The sequence below is a fragment of the Epinephelus fuscoguttatus genome, linkage group LG10 (genome assembly GCF_011397635.1).
Source record: "Epinephelus fuscoguttatus linkage group LG10, E.fuscoguttatus.final_Chr_v1".
NCBI classification, from domain to species: domain Eukaryota; kingdom Metazoa; phylum Chordata; class Actinopteri; order Perciformes; family Serranidae; genus Epinephelus; species Epinephelus fuscoguttatus.
In genome coordinates this window covers 39566757-39582202 of record NC_064761.1, presented here as the reverse complement: position 1 = coordinate 39582202, position 15446 = coordinate 39566757, and the positions used below count along the sequence as shown (strand labels likewise).

The 15446-nt window shown below is 42.1% G+C and overlaps 1 protein-coding gene across 2 annotated transcripts in view; it reads left to right on the top strand.

Moving 5' to 3' along the window:
• Positions 1-1108: 1108 nt before the first annotated feature.
• LOC125896394 (cadherin-24) overlaps positions 1109-15446 on the top strand; it is an 80527-nt gene continuing 66189 nt past the window's right edge. The window contains exons 1-2 of one of the 2 annotated variants that reach the window (XM_049588927.1): positions 1109-1347; positions 6113-6299. The gene's annotated coding sequence lies outside the window, so the exon portion shown is untranslated. The remainder of the gene's footprint in view (positions 1348-6112; positions 6300-15446) is intronic. The other variant, XM_049588925.1, reaches the window with a different exon arrangement.

Here is a 15446-nt window from a genome sequence, read left to right as displayed (position 1 = left end):
CGGCATTTTAAAAGTATGTAGTTTACAAGCTAACAAATAGATGATTATAGTGATGAAGGGGAGATATACTTTTCCTTTCATTTACATATTCTGCAGACTGCACTAGAATAATAAAAGAATCTATCAAAAAATGAACAGGGGGATGACTTGGCAAATACAGATTTGTGTATATGCAATATACAAAGCAGGATAGTGGGGTTTATCATAAAATGCAATGACAAACAACAACATCTTTCAGACAGATTTTCACAAAGTGACCACTATTTCTCAAAATGTCCTATATATTTCTAAATCTGTCCAAAACTGAATAGTGTGAACAATTACAAAATAAATGTGTCAACGTCTCAGGCTCATTATTGCAAAATGTTTATTTTTCATCCAAGTCAGTAAATCCTGACACCATAGAAATTGTGGAATGAATCTCTCTCTTGTTAGAAAGACAGAATTTGAAGTGACGAAGCCTTTTTACATTCAATGTCACATATTTTCCGAGAAGAAAAACGTTGTCTTGTACATTTATTAGGACATGTTGAATTCCTAATTAATGTGTTATTATTATTATTATTATTATTGTTATTATTGTTATTATATTTTGTTGTTCTTGTTCTCTGTAAAGTGTCTGAGTATCCTGAAAAGCGTTATATTAATCCAATTTATTATTCTTTTTATTGTAAATATTATTATCATCATTTTATTAATAATTTCTATTGGCCAATCAGGGAATGTCGTAATTACGTAATGACGTAGCTGTAGGTCGAATGTCAATTCCGTTATCAAAATGGAGGAAGGCGCGCCTAACGGTCCTACACTAAAAAAGTAACACAAGCTAAAAGTGTCGCTCTGCTGCAACAAATTCTTCATATTTCGACATTTTAATCCACTGAAAACAGGCGGAAGTGACGGTGTTACTGTCAGTAGCGGTGCCACACCGCTGCCGGAGGAGAACCGGGATGCTAATGCTATCGCTGCTAACATAAACATAAGAAAAACGGAATGCTAATGCTAGCGCTGCTAAGACAAACGTCGGAACCGGGATGCTAATGCTATCGCTGCTAACATAAACATAAGAAAAACGGAATGCTAATGCTAGCGCTGCTAAGACAAACGTCGGAACCGGGATGCTAATGCTAGCGCTGCTAAAGTTGACATTAGCTCAAGTTCACAGCACAACTTAACTCCTACTGACGCCTGAGGACATGTTTTTGGGACAAATAATGCATCTGTGGACGGTTTTTGCGAGAGGAAACATCCGCACCACACTCCTGAGGACGAGAGGAGCCCCTTGTCCCGGGGTTGAACTTGGACCCCATCTCTTCATAGAAGGACTGAAGAAAGCCGATGGGTCAGGTAGGATATTCCCCTGCAGTGTTGTGTGGTCGTAGCTGTGGCGCTGAACTTGATTTGTTGTTATTTCATGTAGCTTGTCTTTCACGTTTTGTAGTTAGTAGGTTTAATTAAATGAATGAATGGGGATAGCCTTGTGCTACTGTGTGTCTAAACTGTGTGCGCCTCAAGTTTGTGTCCATGATAATCCGTCCATGAATGCAATGAAAGCTGATACAGACGAATCAGTGTGTATGGACTGAGGTTGCAAAGCTATGAGGTTTTCACAGTATGATGACGTCTCAGAAAATATTACGGTTTTACGGTATCAAGGTGTTACAGAATTTATTTTATCAGTCAAAATGACCCCTTGAAGGAATGTAAATAGAAGGGCTATTTTTGGTTTAGCAAGCATTTTATTAACTGAAACTTAAAATCATTTTGTTAATGGAAGCATGTGTAAAAAGTCTTTACTTTCCAGTTGCTTTTATGCCTCACTATTGTAGTTAAGCAAATGTATACAGTCAACTTTTATATCCCTGTATACACTGAAACCAGTATATCGCTACAGGCCTAGTATGGACAGCATATTTTAGCTGTTTTAAGATTGATGAGCTCCTATGACTTTTATATTTTACTCCGGCATTACCGAACAGAATTATGTGAAGATTATATTCATGCAGGAGTATGCATTCACATCCAAACCAAAGAGGACACATGCTGAAAGTGAGCAGGTCATTAAATAAACAAATGAACAGCTTGCACTCTGCAGGCTTTCAGTGTCCACTTATTTATTACAGGTTTCGTGCACAACTGCGCTACATCAGACATCTCATCCGTCTGATGAAGAGCAGTTGTACTTGATACGTCACCTAGGTGTAGTTAATAAATGGACATAGGAGTCCAGCAGAGTGTAAGCTGTTTGTTTGTTTGTTTTAAGTTAACTGTACTCCACAGCAAAGTCCAGTATTTGGTAAAAACATGATTTTGACCAGTGCAGCTCTTGAGGCAAGTGTACAAGTATGATCATGGAGTTGATTAAATAATAATAAAAAACTTTGCTGATGATAAAAAGAAAAAGCATAAGAATTTAAACCCAATCATAATCTGAAAAACAAACATTTCTCTCAGGGCCTGAGAGCTCTCTGTTCCTACACTCCATGCAATAAACTAAATCACCAGCGCTCAAGGTTATGTTATCAACTCATTTCAGTCTTCCCATGGCAACTCAAGGGATCAACCAAGGACAATAAAAAGCTTTCAGCTCTGACAGAAGTATTTAATCTTCTCCTGTAAAATAAAGCATTAGAACAATTCAGCTTCAGGTGATTGGCTGTCTTTTAATGCTTTCGTTTTAAGGTCAACTCATACTGTTTCTTGCTTGTTCTAAACAGCAGTGGATTAGTTATAGTTCCTGATCTACAAGATCTGAGAATCGGAGGAGTTTGCATGCTGAACAGATTTTTATTGGCCAATTGGGTGGGGAAACAGTCATATGATATAATAAAGGCTTTTTAATCTAATCTTTCCTTCCTCATTCTCATTTTTGTTTTTGAGTGCCTGGATTCTTTTCCTGTTTGCAGTCATATGATCATGTTTGATGACACCAAGCAACATTAACAATCATTTGGAGTGGCATATGTGTCCAACTAATGAATGTAAGTCCAATAATGACTCTTTTAGCTCTGTTGTTGGTCTCCACCACCTCCCCAGTGAAATACCTCTCTCTTTAGCTGCTAAATGCTCCACTATGTTCACCAGCTAGTCACTCACTGGATCTATGTGCTGTTTGGAGCTGAGCACTTAGTGTAAAGAAGATTTTGAGGGCTTTGATGAGGGCGGTGAGAGTGAGGTCCCATTTATACGACAACGATTTTAACTGAAAATGGTAAACTTTAGTTGAGTTTTGGCTGATCGTTTACACGACAGCAGCGTTTTGGGTGCCTGAAAACGCAACGTTTTGAAAACGGGTTCCAGAGTGCAATTTTTTGGAAACGGCACCGTCTCCATTGTCATGTAAACTTGCAGTGTGCAGTCCCTCTGAAAACGGAGACTTTTCGCACATGCGCATTACGGTTCCAGTCACTAGGCACGCGTGAGAAAGTCGACCATCACAACAACAATGGCGAGCTCTGTTTGTGCTGCTCACCTGTTGATTTTATCAACGCTTTTAAAGCAAAGTGTAGATCTACTGTAGCAACTCCACCTCGTCGCGGTCCTCTCCGCTCTTCTCACCCACACTTGAGCACCCGTTCTGGGATACACAGCATCGGCCCGGCCTGACCTCCGCGGCCCCTGCAGCTTTACTTTACTCGATTTTGCAGCTCCGTGTGAACAGAGAACGTTTCAATAACGTCGTCATATAAACGCGAATGTTTTCTAAAACGCAAAGGACAGATTTTTCCGTTTTTAGAGAAACTGTTGTCGTCTAAACAGGGCCTGAACAGTGAAAAAGTTTGGGGTCGTAAACTTAAACAAAATACGCCAAGACACTAAAACAACCTGTAAACCTTTGCAGAGCTTTATCTGTTATCTGTGTGCCACTATCAGAGACCCTTTTCACATTACATGTAGTATCCAAGCCATTCTTGATATAAAAATATTGACTGAATAGACCACTACGCATTGTGGTCTGTTGCTCACATTTGTAGCAGCTCTGTGTCGTTCTGCACCTGAGCAATTACTCTATGTCTTTAAATAGGCTATCCTGTGTTATAAAAGTATGGCTACACTTAACAGTGTTCATAAACAATTTAGCAGTCGTACCAAGAAACACTCTACCAATAATTAACAATGCTACCTAATGCATTCTGATCACTCATGGACAATAAACCAGATATACGACCATATATTAAAGGCCCTGTACACCTCAGGAGTTTCCACTTTAATCAGACCTCTGCTCAGGTTGAAGTTGGGTGGAGCTCACAAGGTCACCAAACTTCATTAAAAGCGGAGTCAGCAGTTCTGGATGAAGATTGTTAACAATGCGCTATGGAGTTTTACCTCCTTTTGCTTCCCCTGCTTTTCTCCTTATATATCCATGGCCTTTCCCCTGTCCTGTGCATGAGGAAGAACACTTCCTGTTACTGATTGGATGGAATAGTGTTGTGTGGCTCGGTTCCAAGCACTTTGTTTATCGTTTACCTTTTTTTTTTTTTTTTAACCGCCATGGCTGTATATGGACACCTGATTGTTTTCCAGCGCACACACACAACGGACAGCTAGCACACTGTGAGGAGATACTCACTGAATTTGACAAAAAGTTTACTGGCTTAGAATCGCTGCCTGCACCTGTAAAGGTCCAGTGTGTAGAATTTAGGGGATTTAGTGGCATCTAGCAGTGAAGATTCCAGATAGCAACCTACTAAACTCCCTGATAGAATTCCCTTAAATGGTAAATTCCAACAGAGCTCCCAATGAACGGTCCAGCTCTAGAGATAGAAAATCAGAATATGGCAGCAGATGTTTTAATTGTGGCGGGCTGCCACAAATAAATGAATGTGTGAAAACCCTGAGTGTTCATTGTTCAGGAGGTTTTTACCGGGAGCTGAATCTGCAGAGCTCTCGTCCTCTTCACAATAAATGGACCCATTGATTTCAACCAGTAAAACCTTGAGTGAAGCAGTTTCACATTAAAAAAATTAGTGTTTTACTGACATTATGGTGTCCAACACAAAAACACAAATGGCCCTATGTGGGGCCAGTGTTTGGTTTGTCCAATGTGGGCTACTGTAGAAACTAGGGATGGGCAGCACAAGCAAAAACACTATTCGAAAATCATGGCAACTATTTGACGATTTTTCGAATAATCCTCCATGAGTTTTTATCTGCTGGAGGGTCGCGTAGGGGAGCGTAGCGCGACAAAAATAGAAGAGCCGCGTAAAATAGAGAGTTGTCGCACGACAGACGGGGGTTGTCGCGCTGCTCCCGTTGCTGGTGCAGCCACTGTAATTGATTAACGGGGGGGGATGCATGTCAAATAAAGGGGGAAATAAGATGGCAAATAGTAATAGTCGCATTAAAAAAATCGATTTTTCAAAATAAAACGACTCTTCGAAAATTTGAAAATCATGAGCCATCCCTAGTAGAAACATGGCGATGCAACGTGGCGGACTCTGTGGATGAGCACCCATTCCCTATGTAGATATATACGACTCATTCTGAGATAACGAAAACACAGCAATTCTTATTTTCAGTTGATTATACACTAAAGAAAACATATCTATTATACCATGTTCCATGTCTGCCAACATATCCTCCTAAATCCTACCGAATCTTTAAACTGTAAGATTGATAAAGAGATGATAAAGAGATGTGACTCAACAAGTCAAACACATCATAGTAAGTGTTGTAAGTCGTGTCCAAAAGATAAATGGATTTGTTACATCTGCATGTGTGTGAACGTGCAGATCCAAGTGTCTTTAAGGTGACACAGTGTGTCTTCACTTGGCCACATCGCCACCAGTCTATTGGGAGGCCGACGTAATCTGATTATTAACGGTAGCACTGATGGTTTTACAGCGCCAGGCGGGCTAGTGTGTAATTACTGGTTGCTGACAGGTGAAGGTCCACAGCAGACAACCGTCAAGTGAGGACATACAGTGACTGTGGTTAGACACAATCAGGTGTTCGTTCTCAGTATGTTCATTTTGATTTTGTTTGACCTGGAAGTGTGAAATGGTGTTGTATAATAGAGCAGAAATTTGAAATGAATGGAGGCTGATTGTTGAAAACAGACAACCTACCAACCAACAAAGCTACGTGATTCTTTCTTTACCAAACCCTGTAGGTGCAGTGTCTGCAGGCCAACATGACCCCATGATCAAAACAAAACTGTGAGAACAACAACGTCTGAATACGTACCAGCTCTGCAGTGGTACGTACTGGGTCCAGTTAATAACAGCCACCCACTGAATCCGAGAAGAACAACTCTTCCTGGCTGGTTGCCTTCCCCCAAATACTTTCTATAATCCCAAGTAAGCAAACTGCTGAACACACTGCCAGTACTTGCAATGAAAGCATTACAACTTTTATTCAGTGTGGACAAAATCCCTCTCTGGTGTATGAGTTACTGTGACAAAGTGTAGCTTACTTTTAGCGATGTGGGTGGTGACACATGCTTTCCCCTGGAGGCTTCCCGTATAAACCCAGATGCACTCAGTCTGAGGCTGAACGCAGTGCATCAGGACATGCAGTACTTGTATTAGCGGGTGACATTTTTAGTCTAAGTGGTATTCTGACCTCAGTCAGTCAGGGTTCTGGGTCTGTATCATTTTTTAAAAAAAGTTTATACTGTGTAAAAAAAAGCTTGTTCCGCAGTGCAGCAGAGACCCCGATAACATTCCTGACTTATTTCACATTTTGCTGTCGTTCATTCACTGAAATACAAATGCAACATCCACACACATATTTTATATTTTTAAAATTCATCCCTGTGACCGGCAGCCTCCGACCACCAGGGCCCTCGCTCTCTGGTCTGCTGATAATAAGGGCCTGTTGGGATCTGTGTGTATGTGTGTATATATATATGTGTGTGTGTATATATATAACTAGATAGATAGAATTACAACCAGACTACAGTCTGTGGTGGCGGCAAGATTGCTACATCCAGCGAGTTCTCTGAGCTCTTTCAGTCTAATGAATACATGAATTAACATCTCTGTTAAATGCCAGTCATATAAACACAAGCTAAATGGCTGTCACTAATGTACTAAGTGCCACCATAGACTGTATATAAAGATGGAACAACATGACAGCTCACCAAAAGTGAAAAAAAGCCATAAAGCCCACCCTCTCTATGTTAGTGGATGGGACATGGCCAAACTAGAAAAACTAAAAGCAAGCAAGATGGCAGCAGCCGTATCTGAAATATTTAAGCTTCACCTCTGTACAGTGGCGATAAGTGGAGAGGCATCATCCATCGTTATATACGATCACTAACATCACCAAGTGGCTCTAAACACCACACCTGTAGGTTATGGGAGGATCTTCTATTTCTGGTCTGGTAATGGCATCACTTACTATCTACTATCTAGGGCTGACCTGCCTGCAGCCTGTGAGCGAGCGCTATATTAAATAATAGGGCACTCAGACAGCATCAAACAACGTCAAAATACGCCCACTAAAAGTGCATTTTTTTCACACAGATATGCTCGGCTTGTTAGTATAATTATCTGACAACATAACAGAAAGGAGAAATGAATGTCTGTGTTTACCTTTAGCTGGATTCAGACATGTTCCTCTGCCTGTTGCTGCTCCCTCTCTCTCCTCATCCACTCTTCAGTTTCAATGAGTTCGGCGTCCGTGTATGTCCGCGTACTCCGTGTTCAAATAAATTCAGGCGGTCATCAAATTCAGATGGCTCATCGAGATCCAGTTGGTCAAAATCGGGTAAAAATTCAGCCATGACTACTCCAAACAGAGTAACTCCTCACGTTTGTAAGGTCAGTCCAGCGGTAACTTCCTGCAACGACCCAAATCCCGCGAGACGTGAGATTTCAGAGCCAGACTTTCACTCTCTGAGTGAGTGTTTTGACTTGCTACAATAAAACATGTCCGAATTTTTACCCGATTTTGACAAACTGGATCTGGATGGACCGTATTTATCTGAACATGGAGTACACGGATGTACACGGATGCAGAGCTCATTGAAATTGAAGAGTGGACGAGGAGAGAGAGGGAGCAGTATTACTTCAGTAGCACATACTAAAATTTCAACAGGCAGAGGAACATGTCCGAATCCAGCTAAAGGTAAACACAGACGTTCATTTCTCCTTTCCGCGATGTTGTCGGATAATTATATAACAATCCGAGCCTATCTGTGTGAAAAAAATGCACTTTTAGTGGACATATTTTGACATTGTTTGAGCTGTCTGAGTGCCCTATTATTTAATATAGCACGCGCTCACGGGCTGCAGGCAGGTCAGCCCTAGCTTCATACTGGAGAAATGTCAAATATTGAACATCCTATCACTCATTTGGACAAAAGTAGATCGGAAAATAGGGCCCAGGTTGAAAAAAACATTAGTTCCCCTTTAACAGGGGCACTGATGTTGCGGCGAGTTGTTGGCGTGTGCATGATGACGTCAACAAGTCTTGATTAAAATCTTTGTTTAGTCGACAGGGAAATTAGTCGCCAGGAACATCCCTACTTGCCACCAGCTAACTAAGCTACTCTGTCCAGTAGAAGTGCTTGTTTTTGCCACTGATAGGCTCAGATTTTTATTCTAAGTGTCTGATAAAGAAGTAAAATGCATTTCTTTCCCTTTTCTTTGATCCGAACTGTTTGTTATTGTGTCTACCAAAGTTTCGCTCAAGGAGAAGTCTCGTGAGTAGAGACAACAGGAAGATATTAATACAGACCGGATCAAGTGAAAAGTTAATGTTTTATTTCTCCATCGGATCTTTTCCATAATGTTGTCAGACACTTATATATAATAATCTGAGCCTGTCTGTGCCAAAAATGGGTGCTTTTAGTAGACGTACATGATGTGCGCTATTGCCCCAAGTGGTGACATTGTTGCATGCTGGCTGCAGCGTTCTCGCACAAAACTGGACCACTTTAAAAAATTGTTGTTCCCATTAGTCACTTAGACACAAAACATGGGAAAATAGAGTCCAGGTTTAAAAAAAACCCCAAAGCTTCCCTTTGATAGAATCAGATAGGGCTTATTACATCAAAGATGGTCTATTTCAGCACTGATCATTAGTGTGACCATGCCAAAAAACACTTTGGCTGGTTTCTTTGTTTCTGAATCTGTTCTATGATCAAATGAAGCCTGCAGCAGGATGTGGTGCTCACTTGAGCTAATTATGAAATAGACAGGCCTCATTATGTGGGAGGGAGAGTAGTGTTACATCAGTAGCTGCTTGTATTTATGGTTTAGTTTTTTTTTTCCCTTTATCACCTCGGCTATTGCTCACCAGGTTAATGATGTTGCCAAAGTCCAGCTGAGGTTGAATGGGGATACACGCTATTTATAGCCATGTTACAATCTATGATGTGTAGTGCTAGATGGTCATGTCACTTTAGGACCTCAGAAGCCTTACTGAGGAGTAGCTGAGGTATAAAACCACACACAACTTCAAGTTCAAGTGTCAGGCTACAGGCAGCCATGTGTGTTATTTCTGTTTGAGTGGACACATGAAAAGGCACTCATGTCACAGCACAGGAATTTCAGTGGAATGCCAGTGGGGTGCCGGATTTAATTGCATGTTAGAGCAGCCATTTGAGAAGTTGTGAAATTTTAATTAGATGGTCACACATAGCATCATCAAACTCTTTGATTCACATGTTCTGTTCAGTAATTAAAATTGCATTTGTGGAAAATTAATAGTACTAACATGATTGTGTTTCAGTGACAGTTGTGCACATGCCTTATCAAATATTCCTTTTTTTTCTGCACAAGAATGTCTGCCTGTAAACGTTTTTTTGTCCCTCCATGTTAATCAAATATCCCGGAGGGTTCATTGAGAGTTTACTTTGGCTTGAAAAGAATGAGCAGTGTGAAAACTGTAAAGGAGTTGAGAAATTCTGTCAGTGTAATAATAGCAGTCAGAGTGCCATGAAGTGAAGAACAGTATACTGCAACTATTCAAGGTCAGATAAATCAACGTGTTATCAACTCATTAATCAGTCAAATGTAAATCAAGATAGCCCACCACATCATTTAATACGGCTTGAATAAATTCTGCCTACTTCAGGTAGCGACAGTTTTATTGTGTGCAACTTGAATCAATGGAAAGAACGTTGATCAGCTGGCTATTCAAAAAGTTATGACACACAGTATCAGATTTTCCATGCAGATTAGCTCATGCGTGGATCTTGGTGGTGATCCAGGTCTGGAATTTCACAATTAGGGATAACTGGATTTTGAGCCACAAATCGACGCATGACTTAACTCAGAATCCTTATGGAATGTTTTTTATGGTCGGTAAATCAATTTAATTTAGCAGCGAAACGATAAGGAAGATGTCAATGAGTAACAGCAAAAGGTGCAAGAGCAGAAGTCATGGTCCAGCATAGATGTGTTTAGCAGCCATAACCACAGCGAACAGTAACTTACCTACTTAGTGAGAGTTAGAGTCTAGGGATGGGTCACGATTTTCGATTTTCGAATAGTCGTTTTATTTTGAAAAATCGATTTTTTTAATGCGACTATTACTATTCGCCGTCTTATTTCCCCCCCTTTATTTGACATGCAATTCAGCTCCTAACTGCACGAGGGCAGTCTAGGATTGCTACAGCGGTGTGAGATGCTCTTCTACAAACAGGAGAAACATGCAGAGACTACTACTCCGTGAGGTATGTCCGCAGTCATTCGGGCTTTCATAGTCGAGTGCATTGTAGTTGTAGTTTCCTGTAAAAATGTCTGTGAAAAATCCCCGCGATGTGAAAAATACATGCCGAGCAGTCACTGGTGTGCGCGCACAGGGCTTGCGAACGTCCGCTTTGAGTCCGTGCGGACCTCCATGGAGTCCATTCTGCCCGAGTATGTTTGGCCCTTTAAAGATGAATGGATCTCTGTGTGCGTGGCTCGGGGGGGGGGGGATTATTCGAAAAATTGTCGAATACTTGCCACGATTTTTCGAATAGTGTTTTTGCTTGTGTTACCCATCCCTATTAGAGTCCTATCTGTGCAGTAAATTTGAAGCAACCACTAGCAGCCGGTTAGCTTATCTTATCGCTGGAAACAGGGGAAATAGCCAGCCTGGCCAAAGGTTACAAAATCCACCTACGACCTGCCCAGGCTAGCTGTTTCCACTTGTGTCCAGTATTTATGCTAAGCTAAGCTTTATTTCGAGTGTACAAACTGAATGACAGCCTGTGGGGCTCAAAAATTAGGTAAACGTGGAAGTGCCAAAAACTGCAGTTCCTCTCATGGCCACTGGAGGCCGGCTCCAGAAGCCCGTCGATCCCCATAGCAGTGTTTCCCACAGGACAGGAATCTATTCGTGGTGGTGTGGTCCTGGGAGGGCGGGGTATTAAAAATATTTTTCAATACTCATCTGTCTGAAGAAGTGAACATCCAACGTCAGAGTTAATTACTAACGAGCAGAACCACACAGCCAGGCTCCACCGGCTGCAAACCTACGTCACGTCAGTGTATTCATTTGGGCTCCACTGACTGCGTACGGAAGCGACACGTAGAGACGCCAGCGGGGTTGTTTACTGTTTGCCGAGCCGAGAGGCTGCATGTAGGCTGCATGACATGTTAAAGCATTTTCCACCTAAATTATTACATATATTTGAGTTATCTACACGTTTACTGTACTGTTTGTCATCTACTCACTTTCAAATGTCCGCCACGGACATTTACACAATGTCACGGATAAACATGGGTAAATGCATGGAAAAAATCATCACATATCACCTCTGATAGTGGTTTATTCATTTAAAAACACACTGTGCTCGTTTAGCACACTATTTCATATAGTTTTTAACTGCTGGAGGGTCACGTAGGGGAGCATAGCGCGACAAAAATAGGAGAGCTGCGTAAAATAGAGAGTTGTCGCGCGACAGACGGGGGTTGTCGTGCCGCTCCCGCTGCCAGTGGAGCCGCTGTAATTGATTAACAGGGGGGCGAGCTGCTACGGGACTCGCGCTGCAGTTAACACTAGCTACTACGTCTGCTGCTTCTTCTTCTTCTGGTGGACCAGCTGCGTTAAGTGCGTCTTTACGATGCATACCGCCACCTATTGCACCTGAATTGTAACGACAAGCTACATTCACAGACACTGAGTCCCATTATAATGTGTTTATGAGCGAGGTTGAACAGGTACCGCCAAAAGCAGAAAAATCTATATGTGGCGGAGATAATTTATTCGTGGCGCACCGCCACAGATAAATGAATGTATGGGAAACACTGCCATAGACACTCATGTTAAAATGTCCAACTTAACAGCAGAAATTAACTGCTACAAAAAACCCTTTTGGTCTCTTAATTCTAACATTCTTTACAATGTGAATTTTAGCTGGTCATTCTCCTGGGCCTAAACTGGGTCTAACATGCCTCCGCAGCAGCTGCTCCTCACCATCGATCTGATCTGATCAGCTCTGAATAGATTGAGAAATTAATTATCCACCCTGCGACTCACAGAGTGCTGCTGAGCTCCAAATGTGCTGCGTTTACGGCAGGGCTTGACGCTAACTTTTTTCCCAAGGAGCACATGTGCTCCTAAGTTGAAAAAGTAAGGACAGTGTAAAGGGCACAATGTAAATTGATCAAATAATGTGTTTTCCATCATAAACATGATGCAAATAGACATTTACAAGCAAGTAAGCAAGAATCATATATATATATATCTTTGGAATATGATATATTATATAATATTATTACTATCCTAAAACATTCTCCCATCTCTCTCACTCTGCAGGACCAAGCCCTTTCTTTCACACAGAGCAGATTTTTCACGGGCGCCGCGGGGGCGCAAGTTGAGAGCAAGGCGTGCAATACAGGATTTGGGGGCTCAGCTCGTTCAGAGCTACAGCTGCTGGGTCTGCTTCAGGGTCTATTTCTTCTGCTGTATTGACGCGCAGGTGTACAAGGCTGCGTTGCGGTGAAATTAAAAAATTTTCAATTCGAGTGCAGGCTGGCCGCGGCATCAGCTCGGCGGCATTGCAGTGCGCTCTTGCGCCGCAGTAGCACATACACAATGAATGGGTTTGTTGGCGGAGGTCTGCGCTTTGCGCGCTCTGTGTGAAAAGGGCTTTATTTCCACCCTGCCCAGCAGCGGTACCGTGGCAAACGGTCCCTAACTACGGGGAGAACGGAGCAGGCTTCACTGGAGGTCCGCCGCTTTTCCTGGTCCCTCGTCTCCGCTACACTTTGACTTATTTCCACCCAGCCGACAGCCTGGCTGTGGAGAACGGTCCCTAACTGCGGGGAGAACAGAGCAGGCTTCCCCATAGGTCTGCCGCTTCCTCCACACTTTGACTTATTTCCACCCTGCCGACAGTGGGACTTATATTCATTGTGCCGACAGTGGCTTGGAAAACCGCCCATAACCGTGTCACACAGGGAAGAGGGAAGAGGGAGTTCCTCCAACATTTGCGGTTAGATTATCATATTTTTTATTGACAAAAATATAAGCTGCTTCGGCTGTTTTTTTATGCGCACATGTGCCCCTAAATATTTTTTACAGTTCACACACACCTGTTTTTAGTCGCAAATGCAAGTGAAAGGCTCGCACTGTCGAGCCCTGGTTTATGGACCTGCAGGAGCATTTGAATCTAGAGAGATCATGTACCGCCACAAATAGACTTTAATTCTGTGGGAAATACTGCTATGAGTCAGATCCACCCCGTGCTCCTCCACAGCTCCCCCCTCTCGTCCAAATATTCAAAATTTAAAAAAACAAGATGCTGACCCCCTAAATGCCAAGCTTAAAGCTTCAAAATGGCGTTCCACAAACCAGTGGGTAACATCTCGGTGGCTAAGTCCATTATTTTTCACAGTCTATGGTACAAACCTGAGACGTGTGTTGATTCTCTCGTTGAAATTTCTGCTAGAAAGCAAATACGTTTTTCCCAAAAATAACCAACTTTTCATTTTAAAGGAGCGATATGTAAGAAATCTAAAGCAAATGGTCATAAAATCCTCCTAATATGTCACAGAGACTAAGGAATAATGTTCATATAACATACTGATTTCACTGACAACAATAGCACAGCCAGAATAAAAAATTACGGTCCGCAAATCATGTTTATGTTTTGAATTTGTGTTTTGGCCTGTTGCGCCACCCACTGCCGTCTACCAGTCACGCAGTCAGCAGAGTCTCAGCATCAGTTACAGTTACGACTGAGCTACAGCAGCACGGCAAGCAGCATTAGCAGTGTCCCGGTACATAGCATTAGCAGCCGGCTCCTCCTCAGCTGTGTCCCAGCAGCAGCGTTAGCAGCAAAGAAGCCGGACTTGCTTGAACCATCCGCTGGAAAACCGAAGGTCAAGGATGCGGCCGCCCGTGGGCAAACAAATCAGTCTCCATGCTGTCCAACAGCATAGAATCTGTAAGGGAGGGGGGGGCGGACACGACTTGGGGCAGTATTTTGAATTTGAGTGCAGTAACTGTTAACTCCCAATGATATACAAAACCTACGCCCTTTCTTCCTACATTGTTAATTTTCTTCTTTTTTGTTTGATATACCTCAAACATTTTAGTACCAGACACGCCTTTTTAAACCCAGACTTTGGGATCTAAAATGTACATTTCCTTTTCACAGTTGAGATTCAGTGTTAAGCAATACTAACTAATAGCAATGCTGCTATAAATACTTTGAAATAAAGTGCAGAAACATCTTAAATATTACTGCAGTGTGTACATGTGTAACAGTATACAGTGTTTTTGTTTTGGTGACCTGTCCCTTTAAGGAAAGAGACAGACAACATCAAGGACAGAGATAGAAGAAGGAAGAGATCATTATGCCATCACCAAATTATATACAGACTTGACTCTAAACTGGAGGAGCTCCACATGGTGCTGTTTACACTGTGAAACTCCTTATTTAAGTAATGACAGCTCCATGACAACACTAGCTGCTATAAACTGCACATCATCACAAATTGCCCAGAGCTGTAAATAACTGTTAAGAACTGAGTAACACTGCCTATTCCTCATATTTGTGAGCGGCCATAGAAACAAAATCCCTCAAAGGATATTGCCCATTATCTTCATGAACACAGTAACAACAGCCCCACGGAGGAGCATTACTTTTTGACTAATGCCCCAGCAAGGCCTTTTAAAGTTTGTTTGAGGTGTCTTCCTTTGCTATAGTGACTTATCCTTTCAGGTCAAACTTTTCTTGTTGTCGTCTCCCATAGCGATGGCTAAAACTGATATTGTCTTATCTTTTGTATCGACCAGAGGCACCTGCCCAGACAAGATCAATAACTTCTGAAATTCCATTGCTCTGGCCTTGGACAAAATGTTAAAGTGCCCCTGCATGTTGTTACTGCATGTCCGGTCTCCGGTGAGACACTTATCATCAACATGTCTCTGATAGGGCCAGGAACAAGCCTTAATGGCTGACCTATTAGAACATGGCTTCCGGTACAACATCTTCCAACACATTCATCACAGAGGCTGTGGCTGAGCCTTCGTGCTTGTAAAGGATTTATTGGCAG